Raw genomic sequence first — 24,362 nt, 5'->3', positions numbered from 1 at the left:
GATACTGATTGTTAGCACTTGGTGTTCTATAGCAGCCTCCCACAAGAATGGGCTTTAGGTGAGGCAGATGAACCTGTAGCCATATTACTTCAACAGTATTTAACATGAAGTCCTCTAATCTTTAAAGGAATGTGGTTCTGAATATAAAACAACACCTCCACCACTGGCATTTCTGTATTTTCTGTAAATGTTATAACCTTGTATTGCTACCACTGTATCAAAGGTATTGTCTCAGTGAGTTTCAGAGATAGTCACAATTTGAATGTCATCTGTTACTAGCAAGTTATTAATTTCATGAACCTTGTTTCTTAAGCTACATAAGTAAACATGGGTTATTTTGAGCACTTTTCTGGGATGCTTGCTTGTTTTCATTGCTTTACTGGGAAGCTTAGTATAAGTAGATATTCTCATGTTATTTATGTTAGTGGACTTCCTAATAGGGCACAACGCCTCAGTGGAAACCGCCTAACATCGTAAAACTGGTTCATAGACACATGATTACTGCATACAATAGCTGTAGGATCAGCAGAGGCCTTCAGAGGGATATAAATTAGGTTACTTACATTGTGTCTACCAATACCCCTGGTATAATGTACATTTGCTAAAGCATTATGATGACTCAGCGACACAATGGTAGGGATTTTAATTTATTTTTGACAAGATGGTGCCGGAGAACAAGGCTGACGTTTTACGTATTTCTAACCAATTGTGTTTTTAGTTTGTTTTTTTGCGTTGTTTGTAACTTTTATTTTTTTTTACTTATTTTGCACATAATGTTGCTGCTACTGTCTCTTATGACTGAAAATAACTTATGGACATCAGGACTGCGATTACTCACCACGGACTGGCAGAATCCTTTTTTTCCTTGAACGAGGCCAACGAGCCCGTCATGAATGATATACTGCTTCCCCGGGAACAGGGCCAGATCCCTGTCATTTACGTTGAGAAGGCGGAAAAAAGGGTCCAGAAGGCGGGCTGCCTTCTGAGAATTCGTAGGTGATCGAATAAACCCCCACTTCCTTCCATTCTGCTAGCAAACGTGCAATCTTTGGAAAATAAAATCAATGACCTACGCGGAAGATTAAAATACAAACGGGACATTCAAAACTGTAATATCTTATGCTTCACGGTGTCGTGGCTGAACGACAACATTATCAATATAGAGCTGGCTGGTTATACGCTGTATCAGCAGGACAGAACAGCATACTCTGGTAAGACAAGGGGCAGCGGACTATGTATTTTTGTAAATAACAGCTGGTGCACAATATCTAAGGAAATCTCGAGGTTTTACTCGCCTGAGGTAGACTATCTCATGATAAGCTGTTGACCACACCATCTACCTAGAGAGTTTATCTGTATTTTTCGTAGCCGTCTACATGCCACCACAGACTGATGCTGACACTAAGACCGCACTGAATGAGCTGTATTCTTTTATTTCTCATTGATAAGTCATTGTCTCAACGCAGCCTTAATGCTGTGAATGGATCCAGGAACCCAAATGATTTGGGTGGATCCCATCCTCCTTATAAAACGTGTTTTGTTTCCAAAAGGTATCGAAATCGTCAGCAAGTTACACCCATTGAGCTGCAATAATCACATAGCTAGTTGTGAAGAGAAAGAATCCTGCTAAAGTGTTCAATGCCACGATTCAGAGAGGGCACAGGGCCAGATATGATATATTTGTGCGTCTAACTTTTGCACTTGTCACTATCCCAATACTTTTGGAGCTCACCGTATATAAACTGAGTGTACAAAACATTAAGAACACCTGCTCTTTCCACGACAGACTATTCAGGTGAAAGCCCTTATTGATGTCACGTGTTAAATCCACTTCAAATCAGTGTAGATGAAGAGGAGGAAACAGGTTAAGGAAGGATTTTTAAGCCTTGAGACATGGACTGTGTATGTGTGCCATTCAGAGCGTGAATGGGCAGGACAAAAGATTGAAGTGCCTTTGAGCGGGGTACGGTATTAGGTACCAGGCACATCTGTTTGTGTCAAGAACTGCAACTCCGCTGGGTTTTTCATGCTCAACTGTTTCCCGTGTGAATCAAGAATGGTCCACTACCCAAAGGAAATCCAGCCAACTTGACACAAATGTGGGAAGCATTGGAGTCAACATGGGCCAGCATCCCTGCGAAACACTTTTGACACCTTGTAGAGTCCATGCCCTGGCCAATTGAGGCTGTTCTGAAGGCAAAACCAGGGGGTGCAACTCAATAGGAAGGTGTTCTTTATATATATATATATATAGTGTACCGGTCAAAAGTTTGGACACACCTACTCATGCCAGGGTTTTTCTTTATTTTTACCATTTCTACATTGTAGAATAATAGTGAAAACATCAAAACTATGAAACAACACCTATGGAAACATGTAGTAACCAAAAAATGTATTCAAAGTATCATAGAGGAAGAGAAAAATCGAGAGGTTTCACTCTCGCCAAATCTGTCCAAAATGAGCCCAATGCGTTTCTATGGGCCTAAACTTGTCGCCTGCCTTACCGCCTTGAGACGGCTCTCATTGTTGAGACGACTCCCATTGTTGGGACGACTCCCATTGTTGAGACGACTCCCATTGTTGAGACGACTCCCATTGTTGAGACGACTCCCATTGTTGGGACGACTCCCATTGTTGAGACGGCTCCCATTGTTGGGACGGCTCCCATTGTTGGGACGGCTCCCATTGTTGAGACGGCTCCCATTGTTGAGACGGCTCCCATTGTTGGGACGGCTCCCATTGTTGGGACGACTCCCATTGTTGGGACGACTCCCATTGTTGAGACGACTCCCATTGTTGGGACGACTCCCATTGTGTTGGGACGACTCCCATTGTTGGGACGACTCCCATTGTTGGGACGACTCCCATTGTTGGGACGACTCCCATTGTTAGGTCGAAAACATAAGCATCTTATCATTATATACAGTTCTCTGATAGTATTTTCTGTTGGTCATGTCATTTTACTGTTTGTTTTTTTGCCGTTTGTTGACCGGTTAAAGAGGGTCAGTTAGTCACCAGAAAAATTGTCCGAAATTTGCATCACTAGCTACAACCTCAGTGCATCATCCAAACCATTATATATTTGTTGCTCATTTGTTCGCTGCCTGGTCCCTAGGCTGTGTTTGGTCTGTGGTGAGGTCACGCTGTGAGGTTACCACCTGCCAGCACTACATTGTGTGGTATAGTTGCTGCTTCGTCAGTCTCTGTGCATGCCCCTATTCCCTATGGGTTCTGGTTAAAAGTAATGCACTATATAGGGAATAGGGTGCCATTTGGGACGCAACAGTAACCTCATGAGCAACCCGACACACCCCAGGGGACCGGACAAACAAGCAACAAAAATATAATGGATTTTCTTTATCATCAACATCATGGGCTCCCGAGTGGTGCAGCAGGCATTGCATCTCAGTGCAAGAGGCGTCACTACAGTCCCTGGTTCGAATACAGGCTGTATCACATCCGGCCGTGATTGCCCGGGGTAGGCCGTCAATGTAAATAAGAATTTGCTCTAAACTGACTTGCCTCATTAAATAAAGGTTACATTTAGTCCAGCCCCAAATGAATTAACACAATATTTATTGACTTGACGCTGCTGCATTATGAGAAAAGACAGGTGGAAGGTGGAAGAGGGGAAAAAAGAGAAGGTGAAGGCCGGGACCACATCCTTTCCTAGTCTCTCTCCCCTGAAACTGCTGACAAACAATCAGAGGGTGCGTCAAGGGACCTGAGCATCTGCCTGCCAAAAACAGCGAAGAGGAAGCGTGAGAGAGGAGAAGAGGTGATTAATCCCCCTGCTCTCACCTCTCCTGTCATCAGGAGTTCATTAGCCCCAGTGAGGGATGGAGGACTGCATTGTGCCCTTCACTGACACTGACCCTGCTTATCTCCTCTCCCTCCCTCACATTGACCTGGCAACCTCCCTGTTGATCTCCCTCCTCCTACCTACCTGTTCATCTCCACCTCTCCCTCCACTCACACGGACCTGGCTACCTCCCCGTTTACCCCCACGCTCTGCTCCACCTCTCTCCATCCCCTCTCCTGCACTCACACGGACCTGGCTACCTCCCCGTTTACCCCCACGCTCTGCTCCACCTCTCTCCATCCCCTCTCCTGCACTCACACGGACCTAGCTACCTCCCCGTTTACCCCCACGCTCTGCTCCACCTCTCTCCATCCCCTCTCCTGCACTCACACGGACCTAGCTACCTCCCCGTTTACCCCCACGCTCTGCTCCACCTCTCTCCATCCCCTCTCCTGCACTCACACGGACCTGGCTACCTCCCCGTTTACCCCCACGCTCTGCTCCACCTCTCTCCATCCCCTCTCCTGCACTCACACGGACCTGGCTACCTCCCCGTTTACCCCCACGCTCTGCTCCACCTCTCTCCATCCCCTCTCCTGCACTCACACGGACCTAGCTACCTCCCCGTTTACCCCCACGCTCTGCTCCACCTCTCTCCATCCCCTCTCCTGCACTCACACGGACCTGGCTACCTCCCCGTTTACCCCCACGCTCTGCTCCACCTCTCTCCATCCCCTCTCCTGCACTCACACGGACCTGGCTACCTCCCCGTTTATCCCCACGCTCTGCTCCACCTCTCTCCATCCCCTCTCCTGCACTCACACGGACCTGGCTACCTCCCCGTTTATCCCCACGCTCTGCTCCACCTCTCTCCATCCCCTCTCCTGCACTCACACGGACCTGGCTACCTCCCCGTTTACCCCCACGCTCTGCTCCACCTCTCTCCATCCCCTCTCCTGCACTCACACGGACCTGGCTACCTCCCCGTTTACCCCCACGCTCTGCTCCACCTCTCTCCATCCCCTCTCCTGCACTCACATGGACCTGGCTACCTCCCCGTTTACCCCCACGCTCTGCTCCACCTCTCTCCATCCCCTCTCCTGCACTCACACGGACCTGGCTACCTCCCCGTTTACCCCCACGCTCTGCTCCACCTCTCTCCATCCCCTCTCCTGCACTCACATGGACCTGGCTACCTCCCCGTTTACCCCCCCTGCTCCACCTCTCTCCCTCCCCTGCACTCACACAGACCCGGCTACCTCCCCGTTTACCCCCACCCCCCCTCTTCTGCACTCACATGGACCTGGCTACCTCCCCGTTTACCCCCCCCTGCTCCACCTCTCTCCCTCCCCTGCACTCACACAGACCCGGCTACCTCCCCGTTTACCCCCACCCCCCCTCTTCTCCACCTCTCTCCATCCCCTCCACTCACACGGACCTGCAACCTCCCCGTTTATCCCCCCTCTGCTTCACCTCACTCCATCTCCTCCCCTGCACTCACACGGACCTGGCTACCTCCCCTTTCTCCTCTCCCTCCCGTTCCCTCACTACACCCACCTACCTGTTTATCTCCCCCTCTCTTCCACCTCTTTCCATCCCCTCTCCTCACACTAACCTGGCTACCTCCCTGTTTATCTCCCCCTTCCTCCTCCTGGCTACTGCCACTCACACCAGGAACCCAGCGAGCATCGGTCAGCATGTCCATCCATTTAAGTTTCCTGGTTGGACGCTTGTTGTGCTAACCTACCATGAGGTGATTAAAGAGTTCAAACCTGGTAGAGCGATTATCGTTTATAATTCCTTTCAGTCTTAAAATGTGTCCTTGACTGTTTGTTACCGTTGGTGAATGAACACTACTTTTCGGGATGTTTATCCTTGTAAGGGTCAGCTTCGTGTTTATTAGCTGACAGCAGTAAATACAGAAACAAGCACAAAGCTTGGTGCTTTTGAAAGACGACTTGCTTTACAAAGGCCACTGACTGGTGTAATCAAGCACTGCTGGCAAGCATGAAATGTACTGTTTTTCAAGCCTTTTCATGGGCCAGGAAACTAGAGTCTGGGTAATCTACCTGGCTTTGATGCAAGGTGAAAAGGGCAGGGGGAGAAAGTGAGTGTCACGTTCCTGACCTGTTTTCTGTTAGTTTTCTGTTAGTTTTTTGCCACCTCCCCGCCCCAGCCCAGTACCACCAGTGCCTACTCCACGCACCAGGCTTCCAGTGCGTTTCCAGAGCCCTGTTCCTCCTCCACGCACTCTCCCTATGGTGCGTGTCTCCAGCCCAGTGCCTCCAGTTCCGGCACCACGCACTAAGCCACCTGTGCGTCTCCAGAGCCCTGTACGCACTGTTCCTTCTCCCCGCACTCGCCCTGAGGTGCGTGCCCTTAGCCCGGTACCACCAGTGCCGGTACCACGCACCAGGCCTATAGTGCGCTTCGAGAGGTCAGTGTGCCCTGTCCCTGCTCCCCGCACTAGGCTTGAAGTGCGTGTCTCCAGTCCGGTGCCTCCAGTTCCGGCACCACGCACCAGGCCTACAGTGCGTCTCAGCCGGCCAGAGTCTGCCGTCTGCCCAACGGCGCCTGAACTGTCCGTCTGCCAAGCGCCGCATGAACTGCCCGTCTGTATTGAGCCTTCAAAGCCGCCCGTCTGCCATGAGCCTGCAAAGCCGCCCGTCTGCCATGAGCCTACAGAGCCTTCCGCCAGACAGGAGCCGCTAGAGCCTTCCGCCAGACAGGAGCCGCTAGAGCCTTCCGCCAGACAGGAGCAGCCAAAGCCTTCCGCCAGACAGGATCAGCCAGAGCCATCCGTCTCCGCAGCGCCATCTGAGCCATCCGTCTCCGCAGCGCCATCTGAGCCATCCGTCTCCCCAGCGCCGTCTGAGCCATCCGTCTCCCCAGCGCCGTCTGAGCCATCCGTCTCCCCAGCGCCGTCTGAGCCATCCGTCTCCCCAGCGCCGTCTGAGCCATCCGTCTCCCCAGCGCCGTCTGAGCCATCCGTCTGTCCCGAGCCATTAGAGCCGCCCGTCTGTCCCGAGCCATTAGAGCCGCCCGTCTGTCCCGAGCCGTCAGAGCCGTTAGTCAGTCAGGAGCCGCTAGAGCCATTCGTCAGTCAGGATCTGCCAGAGCCGCCAACCAGACAGGATCTGCCAGAGCCGCCAACCAGACAGGATCTGCCAGAGCCGCCAACCAGACAGGATCTGCCAGAGCCGCCAACCAGACAGGATCTGCCAGAGCCGCCAATCAGACAGGATCTGCCAGAGCCGCCAACCAGACAGGATCTGCCAGAGCCGTCAGCGAGCCATGAGCGTCCAGAGCCGTCAGCCAGTCATGAGCTGCCCCTCAGCCCAGAGCTGCCATTGATCCAGAACTGTCCCTCAGTCCAGAGCTGTCTCTCTGTCCGGAGCTGCCCTTCAGTCCGGAGTTGCCCCTCTATCCTGAGCTACCTCTCTATCCTGACCTACCTCTCGGTCTTGAGCTATCTCTCTATCCCGGTGCTGCCCCTTGTCCTGGTGCTGCCCCTTATCTTAAGGTTAACATTTAAATTAAGTGGGTGTAAGATGAGGGTGGTCATTCTAAGGGGGAAACGTAAGCTGGGATTGACTATGGTGGGGTGGGGACCTCGCCCAGAGCCTGAGCCACCACCGTGGTCAGATGCCCACCCAGACCCTCCCCTAAACTTTGTGCTGGTACGCCCGGAGTTCGCACCTTAAGGGGGGGGTTATGTCACGTTCCTGACCTGTTTTCTGTTAGTTTTTGTATGTGTTAGTTGGTCAGGACGTGAGTTTGGGTGGGCAGTCTATGTTTTCTGTTTCTATGTTGGTTTAAGGGTGACCTGATATGGCTCTCAATTAGAGGCAGGTGGTTTTCATTTCCTCTGATTGAGAGTCATATTAAGGTAGGTGTTTTCACACTGTTTGTTGTGGGTGGTTGTCTTCCGTGTCTGTGTATGTTGCGCCACACGGGACTGTTTCGGTATGTTTGTTCGTTCGGTTTTTGTGTAGTCTATTTTCCTGTTCGTGCGTTCTTCGTGTCATGTAAGTTCGTTTGTTCAGGTCTGTTGACTGCGTTTGTTATTTTGTAAATTCTCAAGTGTTTCGTGTTCGTCGTGTTTTCTGTTTTGTTTAATAAATATTATGTCGAACTACAACGCTGCAGTTTGGTCAAATCACTACTCCTCCTTTTCGGATGAAGAGGAGGAGGAACGCCGTTACAGTGAGCCTGACAACCACCAACTGTATCTATCACCATCACCCCCCGATTACCTTCTAGAACAGGAAGGGGACTAGCATTCTATCCCAATGTCTTGTACATAGTTTGAATCCCTAGTTTAATGTATAGTGCAATATGTTTTACCATTCCATTCCTCCTGTATGATACCCTGCTTCACAATTCTATTTCAATAACAAGTCACCAGGCCGGGTGAAAGACATTCATCTCCTGGTGTTTCAGAGACGTCGTCCACCCGCAGCCCTCTGAACAGCAGAATCCCACTGAGACCTTGACAAGCTGTGTTATATGCATCCATTCCAGGCCACAGCAGGGTCATCCGCAGCAGAGAATACACACATATACACATGAATGCACATGCGCACAAACAGAGACTCAGGTCACAAAAAATGAAATTAAAATGAACAAAATACCACATTACTTCTTACTAATACATTTGTTGTTTTAGAAACATTACAAAGCATGGTCATGCAGTATGTTTTTTTATGTAATTATGGCAAAATAAATATTTTTACTGGTAAAAGATCTGAGTGGCTGGTAGATTTCTCATCTACCTGCCACAGTGGCTGGTGGACCAAAAAGCACATTTTAGGCCCTGCACAAACATACTTACATAATCAGGGCTCTACTGCGCAACCATTTATTTTGCATATGCACCTAAATATTGCAACCTGGATTATTTTTATTTTTTTCACTTTAATTTAACTAGGTAGGCTAGTTGAGAACAAGTTCTCATTTACAACTGCGACCTGGCCACGATAAAGCAAAGCAGTGCAACACAAACAACAACACAGTTACACATAAACAAACGTACAGTCAATAATACAATAGAAAAAAATAAAGTATATACAGTGTGTGCAAATGGCATGAGGAGGTAAGGCAATAAATAGGCCATAGTAGTGGAGTAATTACAGTTTAGCAAATTAACACTGGAGTGATAAATGAGCAGATGATGATGTCCAAGTAGTGATACTGGTGTGCAAAAGAGCAGAAAAGTAAATAAAAACAATATGGGGATGAGGTAGGTAGATTGAGTGAGCTATTTACAGATGGGCTGTGTACAGCTGCAGCGATCGGTTAGCTGCTGGAATTTTTATTTATTAATACATCAGTGTGCCTCGAAAAATTAACGATTCCAGCTTCATTACCTCAAATATTTTGCATTGTGTTCCTACATTTCTTTGTGTGCACCTTACCTTTTTTAGAAGGAACATGTGTGCACCTAAGTTGAAAAGTGAGGTGTAGAGCCCTGATAAACATGATGTATGCACACACAAACGTGCAAGTACACAGTCACACATGGACAAGCAGACAAAACAAACATGCACGCCAAGGTTTTCGTTAGCCGGTAATAGATAGCTTTTGGACAAAAATACCAGTCGATGCGAAATGTATTTGACCAAAAATTTGCATAATTGAGTGGAATTATACAGATACAGAGCCTAGTTTGAGCAGAAAAACTGTCTGACAATGCGGGAGCTGCTGCTACAGCTCCTCAAAACAGCTTGTTTGTTGCTGCTGAATTGAAACATAAGCCCAATCATTGCGCAACAATTCTAAATGCAATTGTGTGTTAAAAACTGTTTTGATGGCCACGATTAAACAGAGCTACGATTTTTATGTCTTAACTGGCAATTGAAGTGCGCTTCCCATTCGCCATTCAAGTGCATAGGCAACGTAGGCAGGCATCAGCGAGTCATACACCACTTTGCAATGATCTGGAGGCAGTATGCATTTTGAAAACAAACTTTAAAAATATATATATGTTTTACTTAATATGAGGCATGTCTTACCATGTAAACGTGGAGGCAATTATTTTGTAAAGACTTCCTTATGTCATTGAAATCAGTAACCTATTTCTCTCATGTTCTATTGGTTTCCAAAATCAACTTTCTTTCATTGTCCAGTAGCCAAAGGCACAATCCTAGTCATATTAATAACCAATGCTAGTTGTTGCATCTTTAGATCACCCCTTTCTACATTTCTAACAGATGTTTTCTTCTCTGTCAGATTGAACCACTTGCATGTGCGGTGTGCTTTTGACAACAGTGTTTTCCTACTAATTGCATTATAGAACAAACATAAGCGCAGCAATGCAGTAGGATACACGCGAATGTTCGTTGTGTGCAAACTCAGCACGCATGTGTAGAAGGAGCGGTCAGAACGTGAGTGAGTGAGACAAGGAGGGAAAAGGGAATTTAGGCAGAAGAACTGTGTGATGCTTGCCTTGGTTTCTTTTTTGTTGTTCCCCGCAAATGCACATGTATAAATGGAACACTAGAGTCAAAGCAAATTAGCGTGGTCTTCAATAGAGCCCGACCGATTTATCGGTCGACCAATATTAGAAGTTGGCCAATATTTACCTTTTACAGATGTATTTGTATCTACAGAAAAGGACCGATATAAAATGTGGAGAAAACACTTAGAAGAAAAGCCAATCATTAGCATTTCATTATTTGTCCTGAAGAGAGCGATCTCTACATGGCTATAAGCCTATCTTGCCTTGGCACTACAGCAAGATTGGACCAGTGGTCTGGATACTATCCACCAACGCAACCACCCCAGTCAGAAAAGAGAGTGAACTAACTGTTACTGCTATGGTGAGTGCGGAGCCGATAGAAGCTTGCCAGCTCAATAAAGTGCCATAAAAGCACACTGGCCATATACTGTTGTGTGAAGTGTATTGGTAGGATGAGTGTCGTGACAAACAATGGATGCTATGCCCAAATCTGTAAAACAAGTGCCGTGTTAAGAACGTTCAACTTTGTGGTAATGTTAAAGTTCCAGCCCTTTAGTGAAGTCCACGAAATATGGTGTTATGTTTGCTCTTTGCAAAGGGTATTCCTCAAGCTATGTCATTCAAATGTTTTCAGACGCACAAAAAAAACAGCAGTTACAATGTAGCGCTTCGAAACTACGTTTTGATATATGGGTTAATTGTCACTTGTCAGGGACTGGTCTGGTCCAAATTCACGTTTCGCCACCCCCATTTCCATGATGAGTGCTAGCCAGCTAACTAGCTATGTGAGAGTACTTGACGCTGTTCACTGAGGGTTAGTGCTATGTGGGATCCTTGGGACACCACTACGCTAAATCCGAACCACTTAAAAATGTCAACTTTTTTATTTATATTTTGTTTAACGAGGGAAAGCACATTGAGACCTAGGTCTCATTTGCAAATGTGCCCTGGGAACAATGCAAAAACATTTTTTTACACAATTTAAAACAAAATTAAATAGCAAATATTATATATACATTCAAACAAAACAAACACATTTATCAATATAAAAATCCCTAGCCTTTCTCCTAAACTGACCCAGAGACAACACATCCAAATGAAACGTTACTTGGAGATCATTCCACATGACAGGGACCTGGTGGGAAAAGGCAGATTTACCCAACTCTGTGGATACATGTGGAGTCTCCAGCATTAACCAACCCTGTGATCTCGTGTTGTAATACGAGTTTCTGTATTTCAACAATGATGTTAAGTAAATTGGTAGTTTATTGAGTAAGGCTTTATAAACAAAAACAGAATAAGGAAGTGACCTACGTGTTTTTAGCGAGCTCCAATCAACTTTATGATAAAGGATGCAGTGGTGAGTGTCAAAACTGTCAGATGTTATTAAACAAAGTGCACTATGATAAATTGTGTCCAAGGGCTTAAAAACACTGGTAGCTGCATTCACTTATATAATATCACCATAATCTATAACAGGAATGAATGTAGACTGAATTATCAATTTTCTACTATTTAATAAAAGGCAAGCCCTATTCTTATCGAAGAAACCCAACATAATTCTTAATTTCTTGACAAACTCGTCAAATCAAATCAAACTGTCACATGTGCCGAATAAAACACTGTGAAATGCTTACTTACAAGCCCTTAACCAACAGTGCAGTTCAAGAAGAGTTAAGAAAATATTTACCAAATAAACTAAAGTAAAAAATAATAAATAGTAGCACAATAATGAGGCTATATACAAGGGGTACCGGTACCGAGTCAATGTGCAGGGGTACAGGTTAGATGTCATTTGTACATATAGGTAGGGGTGAAGTGACTATGCATAGATAATAAACAGCGAGTAGCAGCAGTGTACAAAATAATTGGAGGGGATGGGGTCAATGTAATAGTACGGTGGCCAGCTGATTAATTGTTCAGCAGTCTTATGGCCTGGAGGCAGAAGCTGTTGAGGAGCCTTTGGTCCTAGACTTGGCACTCCGGTACCGCTTGCCGTGCGGAAGCAGAGAAAGCAGTCTATGACTTGGGTGACTGGAGTCTCTGACAATTTTATGGGCTTTCCTCTGACACCGTCTATTATATAGGTCCTAGATTGCAGGAAGCTTGGCCCCAGTGAGGTACTGAGCCGTGCGCACTACCCTCTGTAGCACCTTACAGTCAGATGCCGAGCAGTTGCCATACCAGGCAGTGATGCAACCGGTCAGGATGCTCTCAATGGTGCAGCTGTGGAACTTTTTGAGGATTTGGGGACCCATGCCAAATCTTTTCAGTCTCCTGAGTGTTAACTTCTCTAGGGTAGGTGAGACGCTAACGTCCCACCAGTCCAACATCTGGTGAAACTGCAGAGAGCTAACATTTTAAATACACCATTCATTTTATTAAACATTCTTGTAAATACATGTATCTTACATCATTTAAAAGATGAACGTCTTATTAATCCAGCTGCTGTGTCAGATTTCCAAAAGGTTTACTGCAAAAGCAAACATGCGATTTTCTGAGGACGGCGCCCCACACACAAGTATTACTAGCATTTTCCAACCAAGCATTAGCGTCACGAAAATCAGAAATAACAATAAAATAAATTGCTTACCATTGTAGATCTTCCTCTGGTGGCAATGCCAAGTGTCCTAACTACACAGTAAATGTTCGTTTTGTTTGATAAAATCAATTTTTATAGCCTAACACGAAACATTTGTAAACCGGTTGCGTCGTGATTTCCGTCTCATTCAACTTTGGACGAAGCGTTCGTGGTAATTACACACACTAAAAAAACTTTATCCAGTCATGGTTGGTTTCATTGCAATCCTCTGGTTGTTACTAACACAACCATACATGATGGCTCTTTTCCCGGGACGTATTGACCGAAACAAACCGATTTGAAGACACCAATCAATGACCTCATTGCGCACCAATGGTAGATCTTGAAATCTAGCTTGGAAGATAGCCAATGAGCTGAGGTAAAAGGCAATATGTAATGGTTATACATTTGAAGACCAGCCTTTGTCGTAAACTCTGGCGTAAAAGAGGTTCATTCGCCATTGCAAATCCTACTTGACGGAGCCACGAGTGTTACGCATAGCAGTACATATTCAATAGCATTTTCAACAAGTTTATATATTTAAATTATGGCGAATAAATCAGGAAAAGCTAAAACAAAAAGTCTAGGTATACAGATTTAACCCAAATTATAGAGGAAATTGATAGAGACAGCCCTCCATCTTACAGCTAGCCTCCAGGGAGCTGCTCATCCAGGAGCTTGCTAGCTTTAGCAAGTCCACTGCAGCACCTTCTGCTCCAACCAGTGGTGTTCACCTGCCCAGATTCATCTCTGCAGGCATGAATGTGCCTCAGGGCAAAAGGGGCACAGTAGGGAGATGTCGTTGTGCCCTTTGTCACAGGAAATGCCCTATCACCTGCACCACCTGTTCAGTAAGCCTCTGCTTTACAGCAGAAAGAGACTGCTATGGGCCATGGCACCAGCAGCACAATATTGTGTAGAGGACTGAGGGTCTTCACAATATTGTAAATAGAAAATGTGTAAATAGTTACCCTTGTTATTTGTTTGTTCATTATTATTTATTTTTTTAATAAATATATTTTTTTTTTGGGGGGGGGGGGGTGTTAGAATAGCATTTATGTATTTTGTATATAGTTCTTTCCTTCAAAATGTATCACTGTACCAATTTGGCCACTTGGGTACATTTGGGTACATTTGTGTGGGACACCTGGGTGATCTGTCTAAAACTTTGCTCAGCTATTGTTGCCATCTTATGTTCTTCATTCAAATCATCCACAGTATCCTATCTGTATGTTTGGCTGTTCTTGACCATTTGACAGATGATGCAGCAACAATAAAAAACAGAAAACGTATGTTTATTTCCTTGTATTTTCTTCTAGCAGATCTATTGTGTTATATTCTCCTACATTCAATTCACATTTCCACAAAATTCAGAGTGTTTCCTTTCAAATGATACCAGGAATATGCAAATCCTTGCTTCTGGGCCTGAGCTACAGGCAGTTAGATTAGGGTATGTCTTTAGGCGGAAATTGAGAAGAAGGGGGGGGTACCCCAAAGAAATTTAAGGTCTTGTCGTGCCCTCTTCACAACAGTTTTGGTGTGTTTAGAACATGATAGATCGTTGGTGATGTGGACACCAAGGAACTTGAAACTCTCGACCCGCTCCACTACAGCCCCGTTGATGTTAATGGAGGCCTGTTAGGCCCACCTTTTCCTGTAGTCCACGATCAGCTCCTTTGTCTTGCTCACATTGAGGGAGAGGTTGTTGTCCTGGCACCACATTGCCAGTTCTATGACCTCCTCCCTATACGCTGTCTCATCATTGTCGGTGATAAGGCCTACCACTGTTGTGCAATCAGCAAACTTAAATGATGGCGTTGGAGTCCTGTTTGGCCACGCAGTCGTGGGTGAACAGGGAGTACAGGAGGGGACTAAGTACACACCCCTGAGGGGCCACAGTGTTGAGGATCAGCGTGGCAGACATGTTGTTGCCTACCCTTACCACCTGGGGGGGGCGGCCCGTCAGGAAGTCCAGGATCCAGTTGCAGAGGAAGGTGTTTAGTCCCAGGGTCCTTAGCTTAGTGATTAGTTTCATGGGCACTATGATGTTGAACGCTGAGCTGTAGTCAATGAACAGCATTCTCACATACACTACCATTCAAAAGTTTGGGGTCACCTAGAAATGTCCTTCATTTTGAAAGAAAAGCACATTCTTGGTTATTAAAATAGCGCCAATGTTGATATTCCATTTTTTTTATCTGCCGTTTCCAGCTACAATAGTCATTTACAATACTAACAAATGTCTACACTGTATTTCTGATCAATTTGATTTTAATGGACAAAAAAAGCTTTTCTTTCAAAAACAAGGACATTTCTAAGTGACCCCAAACTTTTGAACTGTAGTGTACATCGCCACCCCTTCTCTGCCGATCACATCTAAAAATGCTGTAATTAGCCATGTCAATGTCGTTATCCATGATCAAAATATTTAACCAAGTCTCTGATAAAACAAGATTGTCAGTGTTCGTGTCGTGCATCCAGATAAAGTCCATCTTTGACATCATACTTCGCACATTTAAAATGTAACAAACCCAGCCCTTTGCAAGACTTAAAAACAGCAGGGGTGTCCATATTTACCCTAACCAGGTTGTTATAAACTTGATCATTAAGTAAGTCAGGCACCCTAAACACAAGAGCCCATAGTGTAGGTGGTCGTCAGTGTAGTAGCTACAGCATCTGTGTACCCGGTGTCCGTACACCCTGAGGAAGATAGCGTCAGTGTGGAAGCTGCAGCATCTGCGTACCCGGTGTCCGTACACCCTGAGGAAGACAGCGTCAGTGTAAAAGCTACAGCATCTGCGTACCCGGTGTCCGTACACCCTGAGGAAGACAGCGGAGACAGTGGCTCAAAACAATGAGAGTTTAATGTCACAACGCTGCAAGAAAAAAAAAAAGAACGCTATGGTGCCCGTCGTCTCCTCCTCCTGGATCCAATCACACTCCATTCACGCCCTCCACAGGTAGAGCTGATAGCATCTGACTTTTGGCTAATTTCAGAAGGCCGTAAGGTGGGGAAATGCTCAAGATCCATAAAAGTTCCATTACAGTGGTCTCTTCGAAAAGAGGCATTAACAAATGCAGTTAAACGCGAGGCGTCCTTATTCAAAATCAGACGCTCATCCAGAGCTTTAATTTCCTCAAGTAAAGTAATGATCTTCTTCTTGCAGCATTTTTTCCGTGGCATTTGACACAGGTGAAATTTTCAGAAACGTCCTTCACTGGGATGAGTGTGAACATGTCACATAAAATGCATTTAATGGCCTTATGGTCGGCGAAAGAGTCCGAGTTTTCACTGTTTTGTGTAGAAGCAGGAGAAAACCCTTTACTCAATTGAGCCATTTTGCTTGACATTTAAATGAGGGTATGGACGTCCTAAGGATCCCGGATAGCAAGGAACGTTCATCCAGGCAATGCTTGGGACGAGAGGCAGCGCTGTGCCAGATGCAAATTTTGTGATTGACGTTTTTCCTTTCAACTGACAAATACCAGGATTCAGTGGCTACAGCCTTAAAAATCGATGAAAACATAGCTAAATACCAATACATTGAAAATGTGTCCAATGTCGTTGTTTTCCAGCTCGATAACAGCTCAGTCTTCACAGGCATTTTTTGGGCTGGACTCAGTAACACTAGAGTAACACAGTTTTTGTATTAAAAATCTTGTCGTTCTGGTGGTGCTTACATTAATGTTATTTCCTCAAATTTAAGAAATCAGCTTTATTGCTATAATAATCAAAATATTGGCAGTTTTGGGTTATCTGAGAATATTTCCACTCTAAAATCAGATCCAAATATTCCATATTGGTCGGGCTCTAGTCTTCAATACAAAAGGTCATAATTTATTTTTCAGGCCAAGCCACAAAGCACATTGCACCAAACAGTTTTGCAGTATTTGAAAAAATAAATGTATGGGTGATGTCATAAGATCAAGCCAACAAGCCACCAGCCATTCCTATTCCTTCCCCCCTGCTTGGATGGCATCTCCCTCCCTTGACACCCATCTCTCCCTGCAGCCCCCTTGTGTGTCCATAATGCCCCCTATAAAAAAGCCATGCCTTACGTCCAAAGTGGCCATTGTGCCTTTGGGCTGAATATAATACACTGAACAAAAATAGAAACTCAACATGTAAATTGTTGGTCCCATGTTTCATGACCTGAAACAAAAAAATCCCAGAAATGTTCCATGAGAACAAAAAGCTTGTTTCTCTAATATTTGGCACAAAATTGTTTATATCCCTGTTAGTGCGCATTTCTCTATTGCCAAAATAATCCTTCAACCTGACAGGTGTGGCATATCAAGAAGCTGATTAAACAGCATGATCATTACAGGTGCACTTTCTTCTGAAACTCATCAGTCTATTCTTGTTCTGAGAAATGAAGGCTATTCCATGCAAGAAATTGCCAAGAAACTGAAGATCTTGTGCAACGCTGTGTACTACTCCCTTCACAGAACAGCGCAAACTGGCTCTAACCAGAACAGAAAGAGGAGTAGGACGCCTCGGTGCACAACTGAGCAAGAGCACAAGTAGATTAGTGTCTAGTTTGAGAAACAGACGCCTCGCAAGTCCTCAACTGGCAGCTTCATTAAATAGTACCCGCAAAACACCAGTCTCAACGTCAACAGTGACAGGGCGACTCCGGGATGCTGGCCTTCTAGGCAGAGTTGCAAAGAAAAAGGCATATCTCAGACTGGCCAATAAAAATAAATGATTAAAATGGGCAAAAGAACACAGACAATGGACAAAGGAAGATTGGAAAAAAATATTATGGACAGAAGAATCAAAGTTTGAGGTGTTCGGATCACAAAGAAGAACATTCGTGAGACGCAGAAAAAATAAAAAGATGCTGGAGGAGTGCTTGACGCCATCTGTCAAGCATGGTGGAGGCAATGTGATGGTCTGGGGGTGCTTTGGTGGTGGTAAAGTGGGAGATTTGTACAGGGTAAAAGGGATCTTGAAGAAGGAAGTCTATCACTCCATGTTGGAACGCCATGCCATACCCTATGGACGGCGCTTAATTGGAGCCAATTTCCTCCTACAACAGGACAAGGGCCCAAAGCACAGCTCCAAACCATGCAAGAACTATTTAGGGAAGAAGCAGTCAGATGGTATTCTGTCTAATGGAGTGGCCAGCGCAGTCACCGGATCGCAACCCTATTGAGCTGTTGTGGGAGCAGCTTGACCGTATGGTACGTAAGAAGTGCCCATCAAGCCAATCCAACTTGTGGGAGGTGCTTCAGGAAGCATGGGATGAAATCTCTTCAGATTACCTCAACAAATTGACAACTAGAATGCACCAATGGTCTGCAAGGCTATAATTGCTGCAAATGGAGGATTCTTTGACAAAAGCAAAGTTTGAAGTGCACAATTATTATTTCAATAGAAAATCATTATTTATAACCTTGTCAACATCTTGACTATATTTCCTATTCATTTTGCAACTCATTTCATGTATGTTTTCATGGAAAACAAGGACATTTCTAAGTGACCCCAAACTTTTGAACGGTAATATATATATATATATATATATATATATACGTATATATAATTAAAAGTCTGGCTACATTTTCTGGCACCTCCCTCCTGTCTGGACATGACAAACTATAGCCAATACACATAGGCTATCACCTACACTTTGACATGTAGACTAATTATGGATCAACATTTACATACACTTAACAGAATAGCTAGTGTTTTTCAGGTTTTAAAATCAATTTAATTAGCTATTTTGTTAATGGCCTTGGTGCCCTAGCAGATGGGCCTTGGTGCCCTGGCAGATTGGGCACCTTTTGAAGGCCTGATGGCCTTGTCCCTAAAAATCACAAAATTCCAGTTTTGCTTGTAAACAAACTACTGTTCTTTTCTAGGTAAGAATAGCTGGCCTCCAGGGAAAAATAGAGATTTGAGAGAGAGAGAGAGAGATTTGAGAGGGGGAGAGATTTGTGAGAGAGGGAGAGATTTGAGAGAGAGAGAGATTTGAGAGAGAGAGAGAGAGAGAGAGAGAGAGAGAGAGAGAGAGAGAGAGAGAGAGAGAGAGAGAGAGAGAGACGTGCCCCCACACCATGACTCATCTCCTGTTTCATACCCAGCTGGAGGGTGGGTAGGAAGGGAGCTGTCACAACTGGGAACATTTAACAAGTCCCCAGATGATTCAGACTTAATTGATTCAAGGAAATAACCAGTTCAATTACATCTGTGCAATAAGAGAAACAGGATGGATTGTTATACTATTCTAATCATGGGAGCAGGTAATGGATTGTAAGCAACAATATTTTACTGGTTAGTTAGTTATTAAAGAGGACCACTTATAGAGAAGCTATAAGGAATTACCTCAAGAACACATTTGAATGTAATGTATAAGAACTTAAATATCAATGGGAGCCCCCCACAACTGTCAAAGCTATCAATGTGAGGCACCCTCAAGAGTCAATGTGTAATTTGAACCCTGGAAATTCTCTATCCAAAATATATATCTGACTATGAACATCAAGTTCTCATTTCTTAAAATGGGAACATCAAGATGCTGCTCTGTCCCTCTACTAACCATGCGCAGCACCAAATCTAGTCCCACCCCCTGTTCTATGGGCGCAGAGTTTCTGAAGGTAAACAAGAGCCACTCCCCCCTACAGTAGATCCGCACAGCACGCAGCGAGAGGCAGAGACGGAGATAAGAGTACTGAGCTTGTTCTAATTCTTAGATATATGCGTGCTTAGCCTTCCAAAATACCTCCCCTTTTTGGGAGCGTAATTCACATGCACGTGCGCCCCTAATTTCAAATCCACAATTGAGCGACACTGGATGGCAACAATAACTTTTGTCAAATGCAGTTTTATAACGCAATCGTTATTACCAAAATTATCCTCCTCTATTGTAATATTTTCAACAGGCAGATAATTTTTGATCACATTAGCTAAGTGTATTTTCAGCGCCATACGTTGGCGTGCCGCGGTCCCTCCTCCCGCAAACATGCACACACTTGCATAAGTTGCCAATTATTTATTAGAATTAAACAAATAATTAAATAATGTATTTCACCGGCGAATGTAATTTAACAGCACCTCGGGAAAATCCCGCTACCAAAATTATTTAATAACAGCAGTGAACATGACCGCCCGTCTATAAATAATACTCGCTGCGTAGTTGGCGTTGCAAACATTGCTAGTGAACTGGGACCTGACATTTTCATATTTTATTCAATAAAAAAGTTGCAGTTGCATGATGTTCTACCCGTGCTCGCTATTTAGCTAGTTATCACAACCATTAGACCCATGCACACTACACATTTCCCTACCCGCTCTGGAAGTGCGTGCTTCTCACCCTGTGCTACATGCTACTGCATCGTACTGTACTTCTTGGGGGAAGCAAGAAACCAAAATCTAACCCACCTTTTTTATCTTGATTGCAGTCAGGGTCGGGCTGCGAAACGTCCTCGACTCTGGACGATGGGCGATGATGAGAAATTACGATATAATTTGAAGCTAACCACATGTAGCTAGCGACAGTGAATTTCACGGTGGTCAAATTCCAGTGTAGCCAACTTACCCCTAGCTAGCGAGCTAGTTAGTTAGCCCCCTGACTATTCACGTCGGTGACAGGACTATGCCTGCGAGGCTGTATGGTGTTGACAGTACGTCAGATGCTCTCCCAAAAGTCAAAATAAAAAGTACCAATTGATAAATTTACTCCATGATAGTCTATCCGACAGTATAACATAATAGTCAACAAACCTGCGATGTCCGAATTCGCAGGTATCAGCTAAATGCAGTTAGCTACATTTAGCTGACTTTAGGAGTATATCATCCTTAAATCCAAATTCTCTAGCTAGCTAGTTAACGTGCTTGCAAGATAGCCGCATCCAGCAAGTCCGTTCTACTGTACGCTAGCTATGGTACAGCAAGGTAAGCTAACAAATATAATTTTGAAAGCCATGTCGCATTTCGAAAATAGTCCAAATCCAATGTGGTATCCCCCAGGTCCTGTCCATGTCATGGGAGTATGTTTTCCTCAAATCCAGTAGAAAAAAAAGGTATGCCTAATTTTCAAATAATGAGTCATGAAAGATAGCAAGCTGGCTAGTTTGGCAACGTTCCACCTAAAAACATATAGCCTGCTCAGTCCTTGCCCGCTCGCGTTCTTCTCTCTTGTGCGATTGCACTGGCGGGTGCGCAACCTTACAACAAAATAAGATCATACTTTAAACTCTTGGCGCCATATGAATGACGTATTTAAATTTGCTGTCCCTGAGAGACGATTCTAATATCTTTAAAATGGCTTACTTTCGCCAAACATCATGCATAGACTACAACCTGAAATAGGAAAAAGGGATTGTATTCTTCACCTGTCACTCTTTTGAAAGTGAAAGCTACCGTTAAGTGGGCGGTTTGTTTGGGCGGGTTCATGATAGCAGCACAATAATCGAACATTTACAGAGACAACGTTGAAAAAAAACATATATTTCCTAAATAATATTGTTAATGTTAATATTTGTCTTATTTTCATAATAATAAGACATTGAACAAACATATACTTGGAAATAAAGTTAGATCTACTTGCAAACGTTTTACTCAATATTCAATCCACTCCAATCCACGATGTAGGTTCACACATTGACAAGTGATAGACCTATCAATCCACCTCATTTACTACAATGACATGTAAATAAGGAGTGAGCTGTATTTTGTAGATCTACGGTGTAGGTTATTGTATCAAGTAGTAATCGCACGCGCTTTCATGTGGCGAGCGCGCCTCCTACTTGCAGCTCCGGGGGCACCTGCAACAGCCAATGATGCATCGCAGGATTTTTACATCAATGCTTGTTGTGTTTCTGACATGTTTGGCACGCATTTCTAGAACAAAAAAATAAAATACAAATGGTACAGTTCTTTCTTTACGCATCTCATCCTCAGACTATCATCCAATGTTCATTCCCCATTGCCCCCCACTCCCCTTTCCCTCATGACCACTAATGAAAAATAACTTCATACCGTATGTAGTTCATCATGAAACCCTATTCAGGAGACAAGGCGAAGAGGAGTGCATTCAGAGGAGTATTGGGACACAGTTTCCAGTTTGACATTTTCGTCATCAGCACACACTATGCTGGCAGGTGCAGAAATCCACATTGCTATATCAGGGCCCATATCCTCAAAGTGTCTCAGAGTATGATTACTGATCTAGGATCAGTTTGACCTTTTAGATCATAATGATTAAGATTAGATGTAGATGTATCACTCCTACTCTGAGACGCTTTTTGGATAGAGGACCTGGTGTCACTCCATCAGTAATGGGGGAATGCTCTTTTACACGAAGTTAAATGAGGCTGTGAAGTACACCGGATTTTTCTGGCACAGATTCAAATGTGCTGTAGCAGCCTTCCTGCCCCGCACCACAGGTGGGTTAAGTGCCTTGAAAAACATGCAATGCCTCTCCATGGCCGTTTGATTGTGTGCTCCATTACTGTCTACTGGACTCATTGTTTATTTAGCAGATATTCAGCCATGCTGCAATATATCTTGTGTGAATCCCAAAATGGCACGTACCCTTTTCCCTGTGTAGTGCACTACTTTTGACTAGGACCCATAGGGCTCTAGTCAAAAGTAGTACACTTTAAAGGGAATAGGGTGACAATTTATATACAAGACCCTCATAGTCAGGTCCCCCCTCACCCTCAGCTCACTCCTTAACATCTCCACTACCAATAGCAGCCTGCGCTCTGGTAGATGTATCACTCTGGTCATTCCAGAGCCAGCATTTGCTTTGGCCTTCGTTCATTCCAGTTTTTCTGCCGCCAACAACTGGAACGAGCTGCAAAAGACCCTCAGTCACATTCATCCCACCAGACTCCTTCAAAAATATATTAACTGAGGTGCTATCTGATCAATGTACCTGCTGATCATTAAGTCTGCTGTGTTGCCTTGGACTTTTCTGCTCTAACACACTATGAATATTTCTTATTGTTGTATATTTGATGAATTTGTACAACAGGTTGGTGGCACCTTAATTGGGGAGTACTGACTCGGGGTAATGGCTGGAGCGGAATCGGTGGAATTCTATCAAATACATCAAACACATGGTTTCCAGGTGTTTGATTTAATTCCATTTACTCCGTTTCAGCCATTATTACGAGCCGTCCTCCCCTCAGCAGCCTCCACTGATTTGTATCTTTCCAACAGTCTTTCGATCAGGACAGGGCATCCAAATGTCACCTACCTACATCAATGCCACTGTATCTCCTGATGGTTAATATTGCAATAACCTACTTGTCGGGAGTGTAGACTTGGTGCCAATAACATCCCAATTCTGATAATTCAGAGATTATATAGGGTAATTTTCAGTCTGACAAACTGGGAGAGTGACAGACTGAAACACCTGCAGAAAGAAAAGTCATCATCAAATGAGGTTCATTATGGTCTAGACTAGGCCATTCATTGATTACAGCTCTTTCATACTTGAAATCCCTATAGAGATCTTCAGCATAGCACTCTGCAGTATTTTATAATTATATGGTACAGGCCTAAAAAAAACTGTGATTGAAAAGTGTGCAATGTTTTAAACTGAGATGTGAAGATGTTATCATTATCTCCTGAGGTAAAATAAGCTGAGCATCTATAAGAGACTATTATCATCATCGGTATATAATTATAAAGCCATCATTTGTTTTCCTCTACAAGCCTAGCTGACTGTATACCTCTGATAATTGTCCCATTTGTGCGGCATTGACCTTGTTGTACAAAACATTTCAGGTTATGTCCCAAATGGAAACCTATCACCTATATAGTGCTCTGCTTTTGACCGGGGATTTGGGATGCAAACCCAGTCAGTAGTATTGAAGCGGGGGGTAATCCTTCTTCCTTGGCTCATCACAAGCATGCTGCTGAAAAGGATACCTGTTGTCTCAATGGCTCCCAATTATAGTTTCTCCTGACTAAGCAAACATACATTAGATGACTCATCAAAAATATTTGTTGTGAAGCCTCTTGGAACAGTGTATTATGTCAGCATCAGTGTATATTTCATGCTGAGTGAGGGGGTGCGCTATGTTGTGCCTATAATTATAATGGTTTATTTCACTCTATAAAAGGGGAATCGTATGGGTTGGAAGCTACCCATATATAACATAACCAAGATTGCCAATATTTTGATTGAGATTGTAATGTATGCACCTCATTATATTTCAACCTCCGGGATTTCCCTTTGTAATGAATGCACAAACAGCTAGAAGCGTAAGTGGCAGAGGACATTGTGTTTTTCATATGTACATCTACATATACAGTATACTTAGCTCTGTGAGACTGCCTGTATAAATATGTACGGGTGCAATATGTAAGGGTGTGTGCAAACAAAGCATTTTGGAGTGCTTGCATTTAAACTGGGACTAGCCTTTCTTCCAGCTGGTTCTGTGGGTTTTGACATTTCTCTGATAAATCCCTTACAGCACTTTGCACTGCAAGTCATTTACAATACTTGACACTGCATAGATAATACAGAGAGGCTAGGTGATGTTTGTAACACTTCACATTT

The 24,362-nt window shown here is 44.3% G+C and overlaps 1 protein-coding gene across 1 annotated transcript in view; it reads right to left on the bottom strand.

Moving 5' to 3' along the window:
• Window positions 1-21,158, bottom strand: part of LOC120056944 (protein Jade-1-like) — a 230,211-nt gene extending 209,053 nt beyond the window's left edge. The window contains exon 1 of the mRNA XM_039005244.1: window positions 20,228-21,158. The gene's annotated coding sequence lies outside the window, so the exon portion shown is untranslated. The remainder of the gene's footprint in view (window positions 1-20,227) is intronic.
• Window positions 21,159-24,362: the final 3,204 nt, after the last annotated feature.

This window comes from Salvelinus namaycush, chromosome 12 (genome assembly GCF_016432855.1).
Source record: "Salvelinus namaycush isolate Seneca chromosome 12, SaNama_1.0, whole genome shotgun sequence".
NCBI lineage: Eukaryota > Metazoa > Chordata > Actinopteri > Salmoniformes > Salmonidae > Salvelinus > Salvelinus namaycush.
Note: the sequence above shows the minus strand (reverse complement) of the source record. Positions and strands in the feature narration are given on the sequence as shown.